Genomic DNA, 22424 nt, shown 5'->3' with positions numbered 1-22424 from the left:
ACTGTGCAGCACTGCCATTCAGTGTCTCCAGCCTCTGCTTATAGGCACTTAACTTTCCTCATAGAGATCTCTGAGGAGATGCTGATTGGCTAGGGCAGCATTTGGCCCCACCCACCACCCCACCTCCTTGGCTGAGATCAATACTTTTGATTATGTCAGCCAAGAATGCGGATCAGTGGCTGAGCCAGCACCAGCATACTGGAACACAGGTAAGATTTTACTATTTTTAGTAAAAAGGGCAAGGGGGCAGTGGGCTAGATGGTATTTATTATCACTATAAACACTATAGGGTCAAGAATACATGTTTGTGTTCCGGACATTATAGGATTCCTTTAACCCCTTAAGGACCAAACTTCTGGAATAAAAGGGAATCATGACATGTCACACATGTCATGTGTCCTTAAGGGGTTAAACAGCATAATCTCCAGCCCGTATTATACCAGTACGTGCCTCTAATAACACAAAATTCCATATCTCTCCAAATGCTATAAATGTATGTCAGAATATGGGTGCAATACCACATGGATTGTCCTGTTTATTTCTTTCAGCTCTATAAATATTTGCCGTACTATGCTATGCCGTCCTTGGGGACCCGGCTCTAAACGCCGCCGGCGGCATAGCACGTTCACACCGTCCAAGAGACTTACCTGCTCACCAGCAATCCCCCGCCGGTGATCGCGATGGGGGGACTTACCTGGTATCCCAGGGAGTCCCCCTGCTGCCGATCCCATGTGCTTGCGAGGTCCTTGCTTGTTAGCTAACCATAACTTACTTTACAGTGACAAAACATAAGTTGAAAGGTTCACATCTATGAAGTCTGTTCATACTTATTAATACTTTGTATCAAGCACAGAGACACAGAGTCTGTGTTCTTAAACTGATGAGCATACTGCATTCTCATTGTGACATAGAGAGGGATTACTACAAAATATACTGTGCTAAGAAAATTAAAACCTAATGTTTCACATTTTCACAATATCTATAGGGGCAAGGCTTTACGCCAAGAATGTTCAGAGAAAGAGTAAGATACCACCGACCCTAGCGTGGTTAACAGTTTGAGTTTATTATATGCAGGCCATGTATTTAGCAGTAGGTAACTTCTGCTTTCTTAAAGGACCACTCCACACAAAAAAACAAAACAAAAAAACACCACAGTGTGACTTCGCCACTGGTTTTTGGAGGGACCTGTTTGCCAGCCTCCTACCCTGGGACTATGGGCCCTGTGATAACCCATGTTCAAAAGTACTGTTTCTGCCCCTTGGACTTTTAACTGGAACAGATTCAATGATGTGGCGGCTATCTTAAATTGTTCAGCAGTGTTTTGTCGTCAAGTGTATGGAACTGTTTTGGGCATGGGACCATGTGCACGGTAGGGCAGAAATAAGGCTTCCATGAAATTCCTAAACCCCTTAACCGATCTGGTTGATTTTTGGATATGTTGTTCACCCAGATAGGGGCTATGAGGGGACTTTTGTGTGGAGTAGGTTGCATTTTGGGATACTTTTTGGGGTTTGAAAAAATGTATGTTTTTTTCTGCTTAGAGTTAATGAGTTAGTCCATTGTCTTCGTTAATTATATCACAGACAGAGGGGAGGGATTGTGTACACTGTATGGGAGTGACTGAATATAAAACTATGTTTTTATTGGCTTGTTGTTCCTGTGTCCCTGTTCCCCACAAGGTCCACCTGGGTGGTAACCTTGTGGGGAAACTTGTATAAAAGACCAGGCTGTTCAATAAGCCCTCAGATCTGCTGTTCCTGTTTGACCCTCAATACGTAGTCTTGTCTCGTGATTGGAGGGGAACTGCTATAACCTGACACACTGGGGATTGCTATACATTGTAAACTCCCCTGGGCTCTAATCACTTAGCTCTTTTAAGAGCTGTTCCTGTTATGCTCTCCTGGAGGAGAGATCTCTCCCACACGGTCCTTGATGTCAGAGGTTGATCCAGGGTGGAAGGAAGACAGCGAGATTCCAGTTAAACTACGGCAGTTGTGGAGTCTCCGGTGGTTGTGGTGTCCGGTGCGGTGCTTATAGTCCTCGGCATCAGCTAGGAAGCATCCATTAATGGAGGTACCCAGTCGGGGTGCCAGGTGATCCGTTACACACAGTTTAGTAGTTATACCTCCAATGAATACATTCATGCATTTGTTTATGTATGCAATCATTGGCAGTATAGTCTAAAACAGTTCTTATGACTGCAGCCTTTGTAAACCCTCCCCTTGTCCACCAGAAGTGACTTTCAAAGAGAAGCTTCTGTTTCTATTCTCCCTGTCTCTTCAACAAATTGAGTCACAGTGTGTGTTTTTTTTTGTTCTTTAAATTCACGCAAACATTTTGAAGCGCAAAATCTTTTTATAATGAAGGCGCATGAGCGAGCGTTCACTGCAACTCAAGCTTTGTGTTTTCAAGTGTGTTTTGAATCCGACAAGAGCGCGTGCACGCACACAGCTTTCGACAAGTAAAACAAAAACATAAATCAAAACAACCAATGCAGAAGAGTTAGGAAAGCAGGCGTGATCTAGTAGAATGCGCCTGCTACTTCCGTTGGCTCTATTGAGGAAGGGACTATCCCCAGCTGTTTGATTGACAGCATTGGGAGGCGTTACTATTGTTAAATATAATGAAATTGGCACTTTTATAAATGGACATTTTAAAGGGATACTCCATAGTCATATAGTATTTCAGCAAGCTGAAGTGCTGTATGGGTCTGGAGTGGTCCATTAAAGACACACATTAAGAAAGCCCTGAGCATGAATCACTGTCACCTAGTGATTATGTATTTAAAAAAGTTATGAATTATGATTTTATCACGTGAACCCACATTATTGTATATTGTCAGCCATGTGTGTCACACCTTTCTCAGTACTAAATCTGGCTTTGTCACATGTACACACTAAAAATGTCTTATCTTTTGATTGTGCAGAGTGATTTAATAATGTCTTTGGAATTTCTCTGATCCGATGACAGAAAAGGTTTAGAGGTAAAGATATTGCTATCAACTGCTGCCTGTGACACACCCCAAGTACTACAGCTCTTAATATATTGCTATTTCTCTCACGCTCATGCATACACGAACACACACACATACACGAACATACACACACGATTTTCAGTAAGAAACTGACAGGCATAGGACACCCACAAAGTCATACAAATGCTGGTGCTTTTCCGTAGATTTAAAGAACTGTCACCACAAAACTGGTTTTAAAATAATAATCCTTTCACCAAGTACTGAAAGGAAATAGATTTTTTTTTAAATCAAATATATGTGTAAAAAAAAAGAGAAAGAGAAAGAAAATAACTCACCCCTACCTTTAGTATATGACAGCATCATTTTTGGTTTCCAAACACGGTCACACCCAACGTGTATGTATATGGCTTAAGGATTCTGTCATATACTAAAGCTAAGGATGAGTTTTTCTCCATTTTTTTTTTACATGGACTTAATTTAACAAATAATCTATTTCCTTTCAAAACTTGATAAAGGTATCATTATATTATAAAAATAGTGTTGAGGTGACAGATTTTCTGCCTTACCCTAAGCTTGACCAGAACAAGAAAAGCAAAAACACACAAAAAACAAACAAACATTAATTCCAGAGTTGTGAAAGCTTAGAAGTCTGAATACCAAGAGACTGCGCATGCATAGGGTACTTTTTTAAGGTTCCCTCATTACATAAAAACAAACCAATAGTATAATTTAGCATATCTCTGTGTTAAAAGGGAAATATTACATACCAGGATTTTTATTTTTTACATTATACATTATACATTATAAATTACATTATATTAAACAAAACTGTATGTATTTAATAAATAAATGAAACATAGACATAAAATTGTGGACTATATATATATTTTTTTTATAATTCTTTATTTTTGCAGTGCAAATATGTAACACAAGCTGGCGAGAGGTGCCCCAAAAGCAGTCCTCTAGCTTTTCCCACGCTGAACATGCGGGGTACACGAATAACAAGCACCATTTTATGTTGTAATCAAGCTTAAGCATTTAGATTTAAGAGTAGAGTGAAAATATAATTAAGTTAGGTCGGTGCAGTAACCATGAACGATCCAATTAATGCAATTACACGTCTGTCAAGTGTTGTCTCGGGGTTATCTAGACATAAGTGTGGCTATGCTGCTTCTGTAGCTAGCAAGGTCTGATACAGGTTTTAACTTAGCAGGGTGAGCTATAATCGGTGCCTAAGCCAAGTGTCAGCTAAGCCCTTAAGATCGAGTGCTAGGTCAACTAAGGTAGAATGAATGTGGGCTCTATGGGCTGTGTAGGGCATTGCTTGGCCTTCCAAGCCTAATTAAGCTCACTGATGTGTAAGTGTATCAACATATGTACCATATCGGTGTCATGAGAGAGGCATAATGTCATAGAGCCATAATGGTTGTAGTGTGAATGTTTGTGTGGTCACCTGGAAGTTCAAGCCTTGGGCCCTTGGAGTTGCTGTCGCGACCAATTAAGTCCTCGTGTCTAGGGGTACGGTAAACTATAGTCATAAGTTCCAGGGACATGGGAGTGCAGGCTGGAGTGCGTCCCGTTCCTCCGATTCCCTCCAGTGGTATGTAGTCAGGGCTCTTCTGTTGGTCTCTGTGGTCTGCATCCGGGTGGTGAAGGTGGAAGAGGTTCAGTGGGTACTGTCCCGACCTCCGCAGTTGCGCCCGGTCCCAGCATGTAGTGGGGTGCAGTTCCTGTAAGGTCCTTTCCGCTTGCTTTGATGGTAGGCTGGGTTTGGCTGGATTGTTGTTGCAGCTTGTTGGCACCATCGGCTGGGTTGATTGCGTAGGGTTGCGGTTCCTCAGGGGGCCTTGTTTCTTTTGGCGCCTTTTTCATGCTCTGATTGCTGGAGGGAGTGTGCGCCCGCATTGGGAACATGTCAGCAACACCTTGGGATGGGTGCACGTTTCGAGAGTGGGGTTTGTCCCATCTCTCCCATTGCCTTTACGTGCCGGGTCCTGCCACTTCTTGCCAGCTGAGGGTTCTGTGAGTGGGGACTGCAGTAGGGCCTCCAGCCTCTCCCAGACTGCCCTGAACATGCGCTCGTACCTGAGCTCCGTGTCCCTTCTGATCTCGCACCTAGTAGTGGTGTGTGAGCCGGCCGCCATTTTGTTTTCTCCGCATGTGGCCTCCGGACTCCTTGGTCCTGACTCTTGGGTATGGCTTGTCCGGCTGATCGTGTGAGGGAGGACCGGGATATCCCCCGCCGGTCCATAGGGGGGGAACGAGGGCTCTGAGTATGCTTTTCCATTGTTCTGGGCATCAGGAGAGCGGCCGCCTCTCCCGCGCCCGCCATGCCAGCGTGCCTCATCGGTGCATCGGGCTTCGATCGGGTTGGGTGTCGCTTGTGGGGTATCTTTCTGTTTGCCCCGATTTCCCCCTTCGCTTGGTGGCTGTAGCTTGGCGTTTTGGTGCAGTTTCAGCAGCTTAATGTCGCTTTTACAGAAGTTGGTAGCAGGAGCTGGTAAGGATTGCTGCCGCTCAGCTCTGCGGTCCGGCCCTCCTAGCAAAATTGTGGACTATATTTTGATCATTTTTCCTCATTGTCCTTGCTTGCATGTTTGCTGCAATAAAAAGAATATATGTATCCAAAATGTGCCAAACCTGGAACATTATTTATTGTATTGCTGTTGGACGGACCCTTTAACACAGCTTCTGGGTACAGTAAGTACTCAGTACATAATGTATTTGTATTTCCAAAATAATAATCCAACTAATATTATTTATTTAGGTAACCAAAGCTTTATTGTATTTCATATGAAATTAGATTATATATTATGGGTACAAATGCTTTGAATTAATACAAACAGTACTGTTAACACTGTGTCTGTCTTGGATTTATTTCCCTTAAATCGCAGGCATGGGAATATCCCTGACACCTACTGGGAGAAAGCAAGTATTAATGTAACCACAAACACAAGAAGGACTGCATTTTCTGCAGGTTTGACGCCATGACATCATCTACACAGACAGACAACAACAGAGATAAAAGTTTGTAGCAACCACAGCCAAAAGAATATCTAACTAAAGCATGACAAAAAAATGATATAATGAAATGACAAGGTAAATGAGACCTTTATGGATTTAAATATTCTTGCTGTTAAATGCAAAACCAAACAACCTACAAAATAGCTAATATTACTATAAGTGAAACCAGAGCTATGAGTTATCTTTTTCATGACAAATGGTATTTATATCCCACTGGTAGTTCTGTGCAGTTTATTATCTTTGTCTAATGTTCTTTTGTTTGTTCTTTTCTGTGTAGTGTACTCTTGCATTTAGAACCAATGACAAGGATTACTGGCAAACACTCCAGGATGACAAGGTGAACTTTTCTCACTAGAAAAAATGCGCACAAAGTCAGTTTAAAGCCCCCTGCGCTATTTCCAACAGCTCCGAGCTGCTGTTGATGACGAGCTAAGAGTTAAAGAACAGCAAGAGGGAGCAAAAATAAAGGAACCATTGTCTTGCAGCTGAAAAAAACCCAAACATATTGCCGGTGCAAATTGCCTTCTGATTGACTTCTTGATGTTTTCTGCTAGTCATAATGCAGTAAACGAATGGAAATTAGAATATGCTTTTAGTATTATCCGTGCAGTCACGGATAACGCTGGTCTCTCAGACTTTCATGTTTGGACGGAGAAAGGCATTTTTTGTAATACCAAATTGCAGTTTGATAGCGTGGGCCTCTATATAGGAGCTGAGATAGTGTCATTGAGAGTGATGAAAAAGAGAGGCAGTATGCATAAATAACTTCAAGATGTTAATTACATGCAAAGTAGGCAAAAAGTAGCGTTTTTCAGATAAATGCAAAACTGGCTGAATATAAACAACTATTGGTCACTGTATCAGTACTGACAAAATAAAGAGTCCTATCGTGTGAACGTGAGTTTTATAGATGATTTGTTCAGACTTTACTTTCAATGACTACGTTCGTCTTTGTACTACAAAAGTAAAATAAAACGTAATACATTTTTTAAAGGAAGTGGACTGGAACATAACAGAATAATTACATTTGCATCCACAATATAGGCCATCTTGCTTAACACATTGTATAGGGGCGCTACAAAAGCTAACTTAAAAATGTAATGGCAGATTCTATGTTTCTTTGAAACCAGTGTAGAATACTGAATCAAATCAAGTAGGGTATTGCCAAAGCATACATAGAACCAGGGCCACCATCAGAGGAGCACAGACAATTCTGAGGTTATAGGTCCAACCAACCAGGGTGGCTCTCAAAGATACTTGGTAGCTCTGTGGTCTGGTAGGGAGGTAGAAAACTATGCCCTAGAATAGATCATGGGTAGTCAACCTGGTCCCTACCGCCCACTAGTGGGCAGTTTGGGATTTCAGGTAGGCGGTGGTGGGTTCTGTAGAAAAGAGTAGTTCCTTTTATCTTCCCTGCCGGCCCATGAAGAGCCAGCCTTGCTGTAAGCCCTCTCGGGCTGGCGATGAGATCAAAAATGTTTCACACTGGCCCGCTGGCACTTAGTTTCAGCAGAGGGAGGGAAGGGCCTGGGAGCCACTGTGTTCCACCCGCGAGCAGGCTGGTCAGAGCGTTGCAGCGCGTTACCATGGCAGCACTCCGATACAGTGCTGTGCTTGCAGGAGGACAGGCACAGAGGAGCTGCAGGCTAAAGTGAATATGCCACCACTGGACCACCAGGACTTGCATTATGTACCCCCTTGCTGGTAAAAGGTAAGAAGAAGGGAGGGGGAGACATTAAGATAGATTTTCACATCTCACCCACCTACACACAGCATAGACCCTATGAACCCTTTACAAATAAACGCACACTACACTCCTCAAACACACTACACTCCTCACACACACTACTCCGTCACAAACTACACCCATCTCACACACAGAATGCCCCCTCACACACACACTGCACTCCTCTCACACTGCACCCCTCACACATAAACACTGCACCCCTGACACACACACATACACAGCAACCATAACAGACACACACACAGCCCCACTCACACACACACACCACCACACACTGCCCCTCACACATACTACATCTCTCAAACACACACACTACACCCTTCACACACACCCCACCCTACAGACACACATAGAAAAAAAGTGGAATAGAAAAAATAGATAAATGTAAGTACATATTTCTCCTTTCTAAAAAAAAACACACACACACACAAACAAAAACATACTTGGGCTATAAAATTAGTTACTGCAGCATTGATGGTCGGTAAGGAAATATTACCATAAACAAAGATACAAAAATGGGCAGTAGGTATTAAAAGGTTGACTACCCCTGCCCTAGATGATCGCCAAACAGCCACATTGAATATTTCCCACTGAGTGAACCCCTTACCTGACACCACAGATGGCTTCTCTTGTTTGCATGCATGGTAGCACTGGGATAATTTTATATCAGATCACTTCGTTATGATATTATTTAGAAGTTAATGGACAGCTTTGGAGCTTCTCCAGCCCTGCTCGCCTAAACTGCAGCAACTGACAGAGTTGTGGCAACTGACATTTAATGTGGATAAGTGGAAGATAATGCATCTTGGATGTAAAAACCCAAGGGCAGAGTACAGAATATTTGATAGAGTCCCAACCTCAACATCTGAGGAAAGGGATTTAGGGGTGATTATTTCTGATGACTTAGAGGTAGGCAGACAATGTAATAGAGCCAGGGCCGGTGCAAGGATTTTTGCCGCCCTAGGCAAAAAAAAATTTGCCGCCCCCCCATATGTCCAGCCCACCATGTGACATCACAATGCCCCGCCCATATGCTCTGCCATATGGGCCAACGCCAGTCTTCACAAAGTGTCTTATCTGAAAAGACAGTGTGTTTACATTAAAAAGCCTACAGGCACAGGCTATAGACACCAGAACCACTACATTATGCTGTAGTGCTTCTGGTGACTATAGTATCCATTTAATGTGAGGTAAATTAGAGATTAGTGCCACTAATAATATATTGGATTGCCTACTTACCACCAGATGAGGACAAGAGGCTGATGATGGGCTCAGTCTGGCTCCACAGGTCTGGTGTAGTAGAGGCTCTCTGGAGACTGTTTTTAACAGTGCTCACAACAATTAACGAACAGGAAGCAGCTCCATTTTTTAGGGCCCCTTACACAGCTCAAGGTCTGGGCCCCCAGGGGGCATACGCCTACAATGCCCACCCATAAATCCACCTACATGGCCCATCCATGAGTTGGGGATGTTTTATGTGTGCAATTTGTGTAAGGGATGTAGTGTGTTTATAGGGGATGTAGTGTGTGTTTGCGTGTAAGGAATGCATTGTATGTTTCTGGGTGTGTGTGTGTGTGTGTGTGAGTAGGAATGCATTGTATGTAATTGAATGCAGTGTGTGTCTGTAAGGGGTGCATTAATTATGTAAGAGAACGTAAGGGATGCATTGTGTGTTTCGGGTGTGTCTGTGTGTGAGTAGGAATGCATTGTATGTTTCTGCGTGGGGGGGGTGCATTGTGTATGTGTGTAGTGTAAAAGAGAGGGTTTGTGGGGTAGGATAGAGACTGGGAGGGGAACAGCTCTTTCTTTTTTAAAAAAAATTCATAGTGCTCTCCCCTCAATTATTGATTTCCCCTTCCCTTCTGTCCCTCCGTGTTCTCCCCTTCTGTCACTTAGTGCTCTCCCTTGGCCCCCTGTCCCTCTGCAGTCCCCCTTGGAGGTCTTCTCCCTTCCCCCTCCTTAGTGGTCCTCCCTCTCCCAAACCCCTTAGTAGACCTTCCCCTACTCCCCCCACCCCCTTAGTGGTAATCACCCTCCTCCCCTCTCCTTAGTAGTCCTCCCTCCTTACCCCCCTTTGGTGGTCCTTCCCCCCCTTAGTGGTCCTTATCCCCCCTCCCCTACTGGTCCTTATCCCCCTCCCCTAGTGGTCCTTATCCCCCCTCCCCTAGTGGTCCTTATCCCCCCCAACCTCCCATAGTGGTCCTTATCCCCCCTCCCTCCCTCCCCTAGTGGTCCTTATCCCCCCTTCCCTCCCATAGGGGTCCTTATCCCCCCCTCCCTCCCATAGTGGTCCTTATCCCCCCCTCCCCTAGTGGTCCTTATCCCCCCCAACCTCCCATAGTGGTCCTTATCCCCCCTCCCTCACTTCCCTAGTGGACCTTATCCCCCCTCCCCTAGTGGTCCTTACCCCCCCTCCCTCCCATAGTGGTCCTTATCCCCCCCTCCCTCCCATAGTGGTCCTTATCCCCCCCTCCCTCCCTTAGTGGTCCTTATACCCCCCACTTAGTGGTCCTTACAAACCCCCCCCCCCCTTCTTAGTGGTCCTTACAACCCCCCCCCTTAGTGGTCCTTACACCCTTAGTGGTCCTTACAAACCCCCCCCCCCTTAGTGGTCCTTACAACCCCCCCCCCCCCCCCTTAGTGGTCCTTACCCTCCCCTCCTGCCCATGTAGCGTGGCCGGGCGGCGCGGAACGCGGGACAGGAACCTCTGTTTCCTGTACCCGGCCGCCGGCGGAATGACCGGAAATGCTCACTCAGTGAGCACTTCCTGTCATTCCGCCGGCGGCCGGGTACAGGAAACAAAGGTTCCTGTCCCGCGTTCCGCGCCGCCCGGCCACGCTACATGGAGAGACCGGCAGGAGGGAGCGCTCTGCGCTTCCCTCCTGCCGGTCACTCAAACCCGGCCGCCCTCCGTGCAGCAGTGCTGCGCCGCCTGGGGCTTGTTAAAGCGCTCAGGCGGCGCAGCATGAGGAGGCGCAGCGGGGACAGGGATCCGGCGCCCCCTGGTAAGTTGCGCCCTAGGCGGCTGCCTAGGTCGCCTTACAGGTGGCGCCGACCCTGAATAGAGCAGCAGGAAATGCTAGCAGAATGCTTGGTTGTACAGGGAGAGGTATTAGCAGTAGAAAGAGGGAAGTGCTCATGCCATTGTACAGAACACTGGTGAGACCTCACTTGGAGTATTGTACGCAGAACTGGAGACCGTATCTTCAGAAGGATATTGATACTTTAGAGAGAGTTCAGAGAAGGGCTATTAAACTGGTTCATGGATTGCAGGATAAAACTTACCAGTAAAGGTTAAAGGATCTTAACATGTATAGCTTGGAGGAAAGACGAGACAGGGGGGGGATATGATAGAAACATTTAAATACATAAAGGGAATCAACACAGTAAAGGAGGAGACTATATTTAAAAGAAGAAAAACTACCACAACAAGAGGACATAGTCTTAAATTAGAGGGACAAAGGTTTAAAAAGAATATCAGGAAGTATTACTTTACTGAGAGGGTAGTAGATGCATGGGATAGCCTTCCAGCTGAAGTGGTAGGGGTTAACACAGTAAAGGAGTTTAAGCATGCGTGGGATAGGCATTAGGCTATCCTAACTATAAGATAAGGCCAGGGACTAATGAAAGTATTTAGAAAATTGGGCAGACTAGATGGGCCGAATGGTTCTTATCTGCCGTCACATTCTATGTTTCTATAAATAGGTAAGCAGACAGCAGGGTAGCCAGACATGTGAATAGCATGTATTTTGTGTTGTATTTTTGTATTTATTTTATGTGACTGGTATTTTTGTGTTTGTATGGGACTTGTGTGTGTATGTCTGCGAGTGGTGTGGGTATTTAGGAGGTGTATAAGTGTGTATCTGGCAGCACCGTGTATCCCTGAGAGTGTGTGTCTCTATGTGTGTGTGTGTGTGTGTGTGTACATCTGTTTAGGAGTGTATGGTAGGGGTGGGCATTGAATGATTTTGTAATTTCTGGAGGCATCCCGGCATGAAAGACTAGAGACCAATACACAGAACCACCAAGAATGAGCGCCAACCACAATAAAAATGAAAAAAAAGGATCTCTTTTTTGCAGGCACTGCAACAAACTGCACAGGGAAGAAAGAACATACAGCAAAACTCCTAACACATTTCGGACCAGTTGGTCACAGAATTCAATTCAGTGAAATTGTAATTTCTGTAGGTGACCCTTTATAAAACACAACCAGACAGGTAGTTAAACCAACTACTATTAATGGAAAGCCCCCTTTACCTCCACTTCTCTGTTAACAGATAGTATAGGATCTTCCTCCATATTCAGCGACACAGATATGTACATTCACTAACATAAATTAATATATTGATTTTAGAAATAATCTGGGAATTTATTTTCTTTCATTTATAAATGGTTTTCTAAACGTTACTTAAGTGCTTTATTACAACACTCAGAGAAAGAATGCTGCCTGTCCTTATTTCACTCGAGCGAGAATGTAAACATTAACAGAGATGAATATAACAAAACATGTTTACAATAAACCGCAATTCAGAGCAACCTTTGCAGATTTTCCTTTCTTTTCCTGATAATAGTCACACCAAACAGAGACCCACTGGGGAAAAGCGATCTTTCAACTGCTTTAAAACACAATGGCTTAAGGAACGCATTTGCCTGTGACATCACTCTGCCATAAAACAATAAGCAAAGGGCTCAGAGACAAAAATAGATTTCTACATAAAAAATATATATATATTAAAAAAATATATATATATATAAAAATAAAATATATAAATATTTATATATATATATATATATGTATATCTGATGCATATTATCAGCTTCCCACAATATTTCTATGATACTGATTTCAAGTCTAGGCATATTTTCTTCCTTTTTATGTAGTTATTGCCTGCAGTTATTTGCATTAGTTTTAGAAAATAAATGATTTTATCGAAAACCTACAGATATGTGTTTCCTCGTGTGTTCTTGACTATTCTGTGGCATTCAGCTTTAGCATAGGTGCCACTAATATAAAGCTGTTAAATTGCATGTTGAGGGACCCAGTGGGTCCATTTGGTCCTCTAGGGCTATGCTAGTGAGAAGCAGAACTGTCATAATACCCATCAAGATCCCTTTGACCACATGGTTTTATGTTGTATATGAATACAATTGCCCAGTGATTGCTGGCTCACGTGAAGGGCCACTCCTCAGCTACTAAGGGTTATCATTAGTGTTTTGTATTTTATTTGAAAAAGACCATACATTTCCATTAGAGTTTTTTTGCTAATTTCACCAATCCACCCTCCGGACTTCCACTGTCTCTGTGGAAAATCTACATTCTATGTCCCACCCTATATTTTCATACTTTAAAGTATCCTCCAGTCGCCTAAAGCAATCTCTCCCTAGCACAGCAGACAGCCTTCCATTCAGGTATGATATATCAGAGTTATTGAGATTAAACCCAAGTGCAAAATGAGCTTGGTGCTCTCAAAATCCAAACACCTCCTTCCAACACCAAGTCTTTAGTCACACATTAATCTCCCCAGTCTAGCTTTGCATTTCCCGTGTGGCACGAGGCACAGATACTATGTCAGAAATACCACCAATGAGGTCCTTTTATATCAACTGTCTCATTCTGAAGGCAGAAAAGGCAGATAAATACGTTTTTTTTCATATTTGCCTGCTTCTTCACAGTGTTTTCTATGCCTATCTTAGGGGGGACTCTGATCTAACCAATCAGTGTACTATTCCTAGGAATCATGAAAAATTGCATTGCAACTTGGCTGCACATGTGCAATTGAAAGATCTCGCAACATCATCGATGACATCATGAGTTCCTTGAGCGAGTTTCGGCCATGAATGCAACTATGCGCTTTTATGGCCAGCATTTCTCCGAGACAAGGAGCATTTAAATGTTCAGGTTTATTTGAGTGAGTACTGGGTTGTGACTGCAAATCACTACAGTCCATTCTTCATAGCATTGTGACTTGCAGTTCACTTTCACCTGTCCCTGCAGGGCTTGGATTGCTCAGCAGATAGCCCTGTGCTTTATCTTCATGATCCCCATAAGCAGGCTATCTGATTTCACAGTGGGTTCAGTCTAGAGAGAGATCTACACTGGTTCAACCGAGAAGACATCCACTTCTAGAATAGGCAACCTAAGTATGGCCTAGGAAAAGCCAGGAATCAGTGGGTGGGTGAGAGTCGGGTAAGAGGTGAGTGGAGGCTGAAGAAGCTCCCCTAGCTAAGAGGTGTGGCACACAAAGCAAAATAACAACATTTATAGCATGTTTTTTAACATTTACTATATACTTTTCAACTGTCTTTACAAGTTTGTGGTTAAACCATTCGTAAACGATATAACACCTTATGCTAAGACAGTGCTTTGGACCTCCTGGCACCATAATAACTTTATTGAAAGGAAGCTGTTATGGTAACCAGAGTGGTCCTTTGAATGATTTTAGCTGACTTTGCTACTGCAATTTTGGACTTTAATAAACAATCCTCTCAATCTTTAGACAAAAAAAAAACAAAAAACGGTAGTGTATTATTGTAGAGCAGCAGGAGAACAAGCATATACATTTTCTTTTCAGAAACTGTAAACAAACCACCTTACCTAAAATGCTTTAAAAAACATGTGGTTTTATCAAACATATTTGGTAAATTACCACAGTCTGAAGTGGTTTCTAAACTATTTTATTTGAGGTGATCACTACCACAGAATTTTCATATATTTTGTAAATTACATAGATTTCATCTTTATAAAGATAATGCATTAAAGGAGATGAAACAAAAAGAGAAAAAAAAAAGGAAAGAAGTTATTCCCCTATAAATATCTCCGGTTTATTGTAAATCTGAAGGACATGAACCAGGACCCACACCCTCCTATTATTCTCAGTGGGAGAATTTTGGATATCTAATAAATATGTGAGATGACGAAAGGCTTGAACAATTAGAACCAAACTAGCAAATCCAGAAAACAAATGATCCAAAGTTTGATATTTTCCAAAGTAGATATCTTGGTTTAACATTGTCTGATCAGCTCAACTCATTTTTTAGTGAATAAACAACTTTGGACGATGGAATATACAAAAGGAATATTTTAATATTTTTGCAAGGCAACTCAACTGGAAGAATTAGGAACGTTTTCTAATGATCGAAAGACAAATATTTCAATCTACATAAAAACAAAATACAATCAAGATATATAGCCAAAAACAAAACAAAAACAAAAAAACTGAGGTTTTTATACTCTGACTCTTCCAGCCATCATTAAATACTGTGTGCGTTTCATTTTTGCCAAAATATTTGAATACCTAATACAGAAATATTATGTAACTGCTTTTAACAACAGCAGTGTATTTAATGTTACAAAATGTGTTTTAGAGTTAGCCAGCCTTCGCTAGACATCGCAATCTAAATGTAATCACGGATATGGTATAAAGTTTCAAGACTTGAAGGGCATTGTTGAAACATTTCATGCATAACACATTCATTTCAGGAAAGAGTTGATCAGACACCTTTATTTATTTGTACACTAGCTATCAAGGAAATTTAAACCCCTTCTGGATCTCAACCGTGATCTTGTATGTCGAGTTTCGCAGTTGTCCCGCGGTGTTATATCTTGACAAGCTGAACTTAGCGTTTAAATAATTTTGACAGATTCAATTTGAGATCCTTATGGTAATAAGAATGGCATGGAGACAAGTTGACTTTTTGCCAGATGCGCTATGGCGATTGTGTTTCCTGATATTGGAATCCAGCCAGTTCTATTTTGCTATTAAAGATGCTCAGATTACCTATTCCTGGCACAAATACAAGGGCTGTCTTTAGTTTACATGTTTGTGGGTCATGATTTTTCCATGTCTCAATCCTTTTACTATTCATCCGTTCCATATGTTAGCACTTGGAAACCGGTAATGTTAACATTTTAACATGTTCTTTGCTGGAAATAATTCAATTCGTCTTTTGTTTGTTTGTTTTTTTGCTTTTCGTGATATCAAAATGAAACCAGCAGAACTGTAGCTTTTACTAAGTGATTTGTGCAGGATGACCTATCAGAGTTGTTTATTAACCTCTTCAGTGCATAGCATCGATCAAAGCAAAACTACGAAAAAAAACTGAATGTTTATTAAAACTGCGTGAAAAACATACGTTCTTTTCATTAACCCCTTAAGGACCAAACTTCTGGAATAAAAGGGAATCATGACATGTCACACATGTCATGTGTCCTTAAGGGGTTAAATGTCAAACTTGTAGTGTTGAAAACCAAATTGAAAAATTTAGGTAAACTTGTCCAACTCTCTATAATCACAGGATGGGGATTTTCGCCTGAATGGTTTGTGAATAAACCCCTATGTGTTAGGTTAGTTTTATTTAACGGATATAAAAAAAATAATATTTGCTTGCAATATGATGTGCATATTTTACATAAGATAGGAGAAAACAGATTAAAAAAAAATAATAATAATTACTATTCAGTTATGAACTTTACAGGATTATTAGTTTTTACTGATTTGTTCATACGGTGAAGAAAAATTTGGAAATATAGAACGTATTATACATTATACATTATACAAGATCCATTGGGATAATTCCACGGTATTTAGTAATATTAGCTTAGAGTGACATTTTAAAATACTGTAGGTAGGTCCAAATCTAAAATAATTATAATAATGTAAAAAATACTTCTGATATGTAATTCTATTCCAACAGACTGTGTTATAACTGTATTTAGACATGATGTGTAGGCAGAGGCGGGGACTGGAGCGTTGGGGTTGAAATCTTATGCAATCGCCCCACCAGTAATAAAATGAGCTAGCAACATTGGAAAAAGGACACAAAAATAGCAGCCAATCAGGGAGAGGAGTCCTGGTGGATCTTCTAAACAAATCATGTATAACCCTGCTGCCAAAAAATATATTTTAAAATACTGTGTGTGTTTTTTTTTTAATAATTTGACTTTTTTAATTATTATTATTTTCATCTAGGAAATTAAATCTCTTTTATAAGGGAATTTCAGAAAATAAAATTTCAGAAGGTTATAATTTATTTTAATCCATATCTTTCCTCTATTACAGAGGACATCTGGTCAGTTGTCACCCTGCAGTTCTCTCCTAATGGTATAAATGTTTTAGGTTATATTAGGTTATATTGCATCACCTCCCAGAGAGCTTTGGCTGTGAAGTTGCTGTAATGATAAGGTGCCAGAGAATTTCCATAGTTTTTTTTTTTTAAATTCTTTATTTTTGTTGTGCAATACATCATCACAATCTGACATGTTGAAAGCATAATCTTTGCATGTCTCAGCATAGCACAGGGACATCCCTGTAGATGCGTATTACATGTGTCCATTGAAACAGAGTTTTTAACAACAGTTTTTAACATGAACCTAGGTATCACTATCACGTATTTAACATCCTAAATAAGACATACGGTATTCTCTTAATTCGAATGCAGGGTTCGCTGTACCTTGAGAAGCATCGGCACCACTCCCTATAGGAGAGGTTCGTGGTAGCCAACAGGAGAAAAGAGTGAATGGACAGAACAGAGTAGGAAAGTATAGAGAAGAGGCAAGATGGGGCTTTGAAGCACGAGGGAGGAAGCCGCGGTGGAGGGGGTGAGGGGGGGAGGGGAGGGAGGAGGGCGTGAGCCCCCGGCCGATCATCAGGACTGCAGAAGCCTCGCCACGCACCCTAGGCGCCCAGCGGACTTCCATCCCATGGCTCCCATAGTCTACTGAATCCTCCCGAGGACCCCCGTATCCTAGCCATCAAGTCATCCACGTGTGGTGCCTCCGGTTTCAACCATGTGTATGCGATCGCTCGCCTTGCGGCCAAGGTAAGTTTGTGAATCAGTTTTTGCTCCCTTCTCGTCCAGCCGTCTATAGTTCTATTTAGGAGATACACCCACGGGTCTAAGTCTGGGGCTCTGGAAAAAACCTGTGTCAGAAGGTCCTGTATGGCCCTCCAGAATCCAGTGATTCTTGTGCACCTCCACCACATATGCAGGTAAGTCCCCCTCTCCCCGCACCCTCTCCAGCATTCGTCCGTGGTGGTTTTGTGCATCTTAAATAATTTGACTGGGGTCGTATACCAACGGAACATTGTTTTAAGAGATTGTTCCTGTAATGTTACACATACCGAGGTTGTTCTGCTTGCCTCCCATATTTCCTGCCACTCTACTCCTTCAAGTTCTTTACCCAGGTCTCTCTCCCATTGTGCAATGTACGTCATTTCTCCCCATTCCCAGGTTTCGGAGCATAAGTGTGCGTATAGTTGTGTTATGAGTCCCCTCGGTATACTCCCCGAGTCACACATGGATTCAAAGAACGTCAGTGTCTTTTGTGCTTGTGCTTTTATGTGGGGTTGTCTGGCATAGTCCTTAATCTGCAGATATTGAAAGAAGTCTGCAGGTGTTAGGTGTCTTCCCTGTTTGAGTTGGTCGAAAGTAATTACGTCAGAGCCCTGGTATAAGTGGTGTAGTCTTTGCAGACCCGCGTGTTCTAGGTTTCTAAAATTCCTTGCCGCCATTCCTGGGGCAAACTCTCTATTGCGTAGGATTGGCATAAGGGGTGAGGGAGAGGACGCCAACCCGTACTTCCGGCTGCAGGAGTCCCACAACCAAAGGGAGTTCAGGATCGCCGGGCATGTGACCCTCAGCAGCGGCCTACGCTCCCTGGGAACCCACATCGCAAACTGGGGGAGATCAAACCCCATCAGGAGCGACTCTATTTCTACCCATTTCCGTTCGTCAGGGGGTGAATGCCACAGTGCGACCTGAGCTAGTTGTGCCGCCACGTAGTAGTGATATAGGTCAGGAAGGCCGAGCCCACCCCTCGTCTTTGGCCGATACAGGACATGTCTAGAAATGCGATGTCTTTTATGCTGCCACACAAAGTCTCCTATCGCTCTTTGGAGTGGGGTAAGTTGTGCTTTGGTCAGGGGATCGGGAGGGCCTTGAATAGAAAGAGGGCTCTTGGTAGTATATTCATCTTTACAGAATGAATCCTCCCTACCCAAGATATTGGCTTGTCGGTCCATCTGTCTATATCTCTTTTGAATGTGTACCATAAGGGCGTATAGTTGCAGGGGTAAAGATTGTCTGGGTTGGCCGTTAAGTGAATTCCAAGATACTTAAGAGAGTGTGTTTCTATCTTTATATGATGCGCCCTGTGTATCTGGGCTATGTGTGGCGCTTGCATATTTATGGGGAGTGCACTCGATTTCGCCATATTCGCCTTGAAGCCTGAAATTTCCCCGTACGTTTCTAAGACCTCACTCAACGCCCTCATAGAATCCATGGGTCTCGTGAGCGTCAGAAGTACGTCGTCAGCGTAAGCTGCTGCTACAAATTCCTGGCCCCCCACCCGTACCCCCTGGATCTCTGGGTGCTTCCTGAGCGCCGGTAGAAAGGGTTCTAGCGATATGACAAAAAGTAGAGGGGAGAGTGGACATCCCTGCCTGGTGCCATTATGAAGTGGGAAGGGGGAGGGGGCGTGCCCGAGATCCGGACCTGTGCTCTAGGATTGCTGTACATAGCCTTTAATACTGTAAGGTATTCCGCAAGGAACCCCAGATGTTGCAGCACTGTGAACATATGCCATTTGACGCAGTCAAAGGCTTTTTTAGCGTCTATAGAGACCGCCAGGGTAGGCGTGTTCGTAACCGTTTGTTTCCATATGAGATCTATATTCCTACGGGTATTTTCAAATAATTGCCTCCCTGGGATAAAGCCAACCTGGTCGGGATCTATTAGGGAGGTCAGGTGTGGGGAAAGTCTATCCGCCTGTATCTTGGCTAGTATTTTCATGTCCTGATTTATGAGGGATATGGGCCTGTAACTACCAGGTAACAGCGGGTCTTTATCTGGCTTGGGAAGCAATACAATAGATGCCAATGCCATGTCCGGGTTCGGTGCGCCCCCCTCTCTAAAGTTGTTAAACAGTTTGAGTAAGTAGGGTACAAGCTCCTCCCGAAAGGTCTTGTCAAACCCATCCGGCCCCGGTGCTTTATTTTCTTTAAGCACCGTGATCGCCCTGTCTATTTCCTCTTCAGTTATCTCCGCCACTAGCTGGGCCCTATCCTCCCTGGAGAGTTTCGGTAAGCCTAGATCCATCAGAAATCTGTGGATGCATTCCGTCTCTTGGTCTTCTCTCAGTCCGTCTGTAGGAGTGTGGTTGTATAATGCTTTGTAAAAATCGCGGAAGACACCCGTAATTTCGCCTGGAGTCGTTTTTATTGATCCGTCTATGTGTCTTATGGATGTGATATGTGTCCGTCCCTGTCGGGGCCGTAGAGTCCTGGCTAACAGAGTGTCCATTTTGTCACCTTTTTCATAAAAGGAACGTGTAGACCATGACATTGATCGCGCCACATCGTCTACAAGCAATGCTCGTATGTCATGTCTCTTAGCCTCTACCCATCTCAGTGTCTCCCCGTCCGGGCAGGTCTGGTGTCTCTGCTCTGCAGTCTTAAGTTCCCTAAGGAGTCTCTCTAAAGTTTTTGTCTTTTTCTTTTTCTTCATAGTTGCTAGGCGGATAAGGGCTCCCCTCACTACTGTTTTATGCGCTGCCCAAACCGAGGGCACTCCTACGTCAGGTGTGTCATTACGGGCGAAGAAGTCCTCAATCTCCGCCTGTATCTGTTCTTTGATGAGAATTTACATAGTTATGGCAGCTTTAGTCACACCTTGCTGCACAATGTCCCTGCCTAGAAAGTTAGAAAAAAGATCTGACCTCTCGCTCTTTCTAGGAGAGTGGAGCTGTTGCAGAAGGAATGTTATTTATAATTAGTGGACATTTACCAGATAACTGCCAATGTCCCCTGCTCGAATCAATCTATTGCTAATCTGCACAAGAGAATGAATACACCTTCAAGATCTTTGGCCTACCTTTTACACATTGCCATTTAGCACAAGGGTGGCCACAAGTTAGATCCCATGATGCTTTGCAAAGGATATGCAAAATGCATCTCTCTAGTTGATGAACTGTTAGGTCTGTGATCTTTCTCACAAAGTGCTGTAGGATTATGGACATTATAGGTAATGAACGGGTGAAAAGTGTTAGGTTTCCTATCCCTGCTTTAGCATAAGGCTCTATCTCCAGTCAGTTTCATATTGCCTGTCATATCGCTGCCAAATGACAGCTGTCTACTGAAAAGCCAGCCCTGGCTGTATAATTCTAGCTGGGCTCTGCATATTTAGATCACAATGAGTAACATTAACTCATGCTGTCAGTAAATGTGTTTTAAAATCTGGATTCCTTTCAACTTAACTACAACTTCTTTTAAATAGCTTTTTGCATTTTTATTTTACTGTCGATAATCATTTACAGTCCATCACATAGAACGGGTAAATTTGTAAACAACGATAACAATATATAATTGACAAAATTTACCATAACTTTTTAAAATGTTTTATTTTTGCTACTGGTGTTTCTCTAATCATAATCTAACATTTTACGCAGTACAGTATTGACTAAACCAGGGGTTCCCAATTAACTTTTCCCATCGAAAAACCCTTTGACATAGTGTATCAACCATGTAAAAAACAAACATTTGTGCATATTTTTTATTATGTGCCGGTGTGTGTGTGTGTCTCAAGGTGTGTGTATCTGTCTTTGTATATGCCAGTGTGTGTATCTGTGTGTCCATGTGTATTTGTGTTTGTATGTATCTGACGCACAGATACACACACCTTGACACACAGTGTGTATCTGTGTGTGTGTGTATGTATCTGTGTGTCAAAGTGTGTGTCTCGGTGTTTGTATGTGCCGGTGTGTGTATAAATCTGACACACAGATACCCACACTGGCACATAGTGGCACACAGATACACACACCTTGACACAGAGGTACACACACCTTGACACATATTGTGTATCAGTGTGTGTGTATGTATCTGTGTGTCAAAGTGTGTGTATCTGTGTGTCAAAGTATGTGTATCTGTGTTTGTATGTGCCGGTGTGTCTGTGTATCAAGGTGTGTGTATCTGTATTTGCATGTGCCAGTGTGTGTACACACACACACTGGCACATAGTGGCACACAGATACACACACTGGCACATACACACCCACTGACACACAGATGCACACAGATACATGCACACCGACACACAGATACACTGAAAGATACGCACACAGGCACATACACACACTGCTACATACACACACACACTGGCACATTCACACACACCTATGCGCACACTGAAAGATACACACAGTGACACTCAGATACACACACTGGCGAATACACTCAGATACACACTGACACAGGTAAACACAGTGACACATACACACAGATAGATAATGGCACATACAAACACTCAGATACACACGGTCACACATTAATACACACACTTATATACACAGAAGTGACACATACACACAGTGACACAAAGATTTCACACATATATACACACACACACCGTCAAATACACACACATGCCATTTTTTATATTTGCAGTCACCCTCCTGTTAGCATACCAGTTGTCTGCAGGAGGGTGACTTTTTGGCTGAGGCTGATGTGTGTAGGGGGAGCTGCTCACTGCCGGCTGCTGCCTCTCTCCTTCCAGCGCATTTTCTATATGAAGCTGGGAGGAAATGACTGTCTGTCCATCACTTCCTCCAGCATCCCATACTACAGGGACCCGGTCGCACAATTAATCGGCCGTGGCGCTGACCAGGTCCCTTTGCACCGCGG

The sequence above is a fragment of the Pelobates fuscus genome, chromosome 4, assembly GCF_036172605.1.
Source record: "Pelobates fuscus isolate aPelFus1 chromosome 4, aPelFus1.pri, whole genome shotgun sequence".
NCBI classification, from domain to species: Eukaryota; Metazoa; Chordata; class Amphibia; order Anura; family Pelobatidae; genus Pelobates; species Pelobates fuscus.
Note: the sequence above shows the minus strand (reverse complement) of the source record.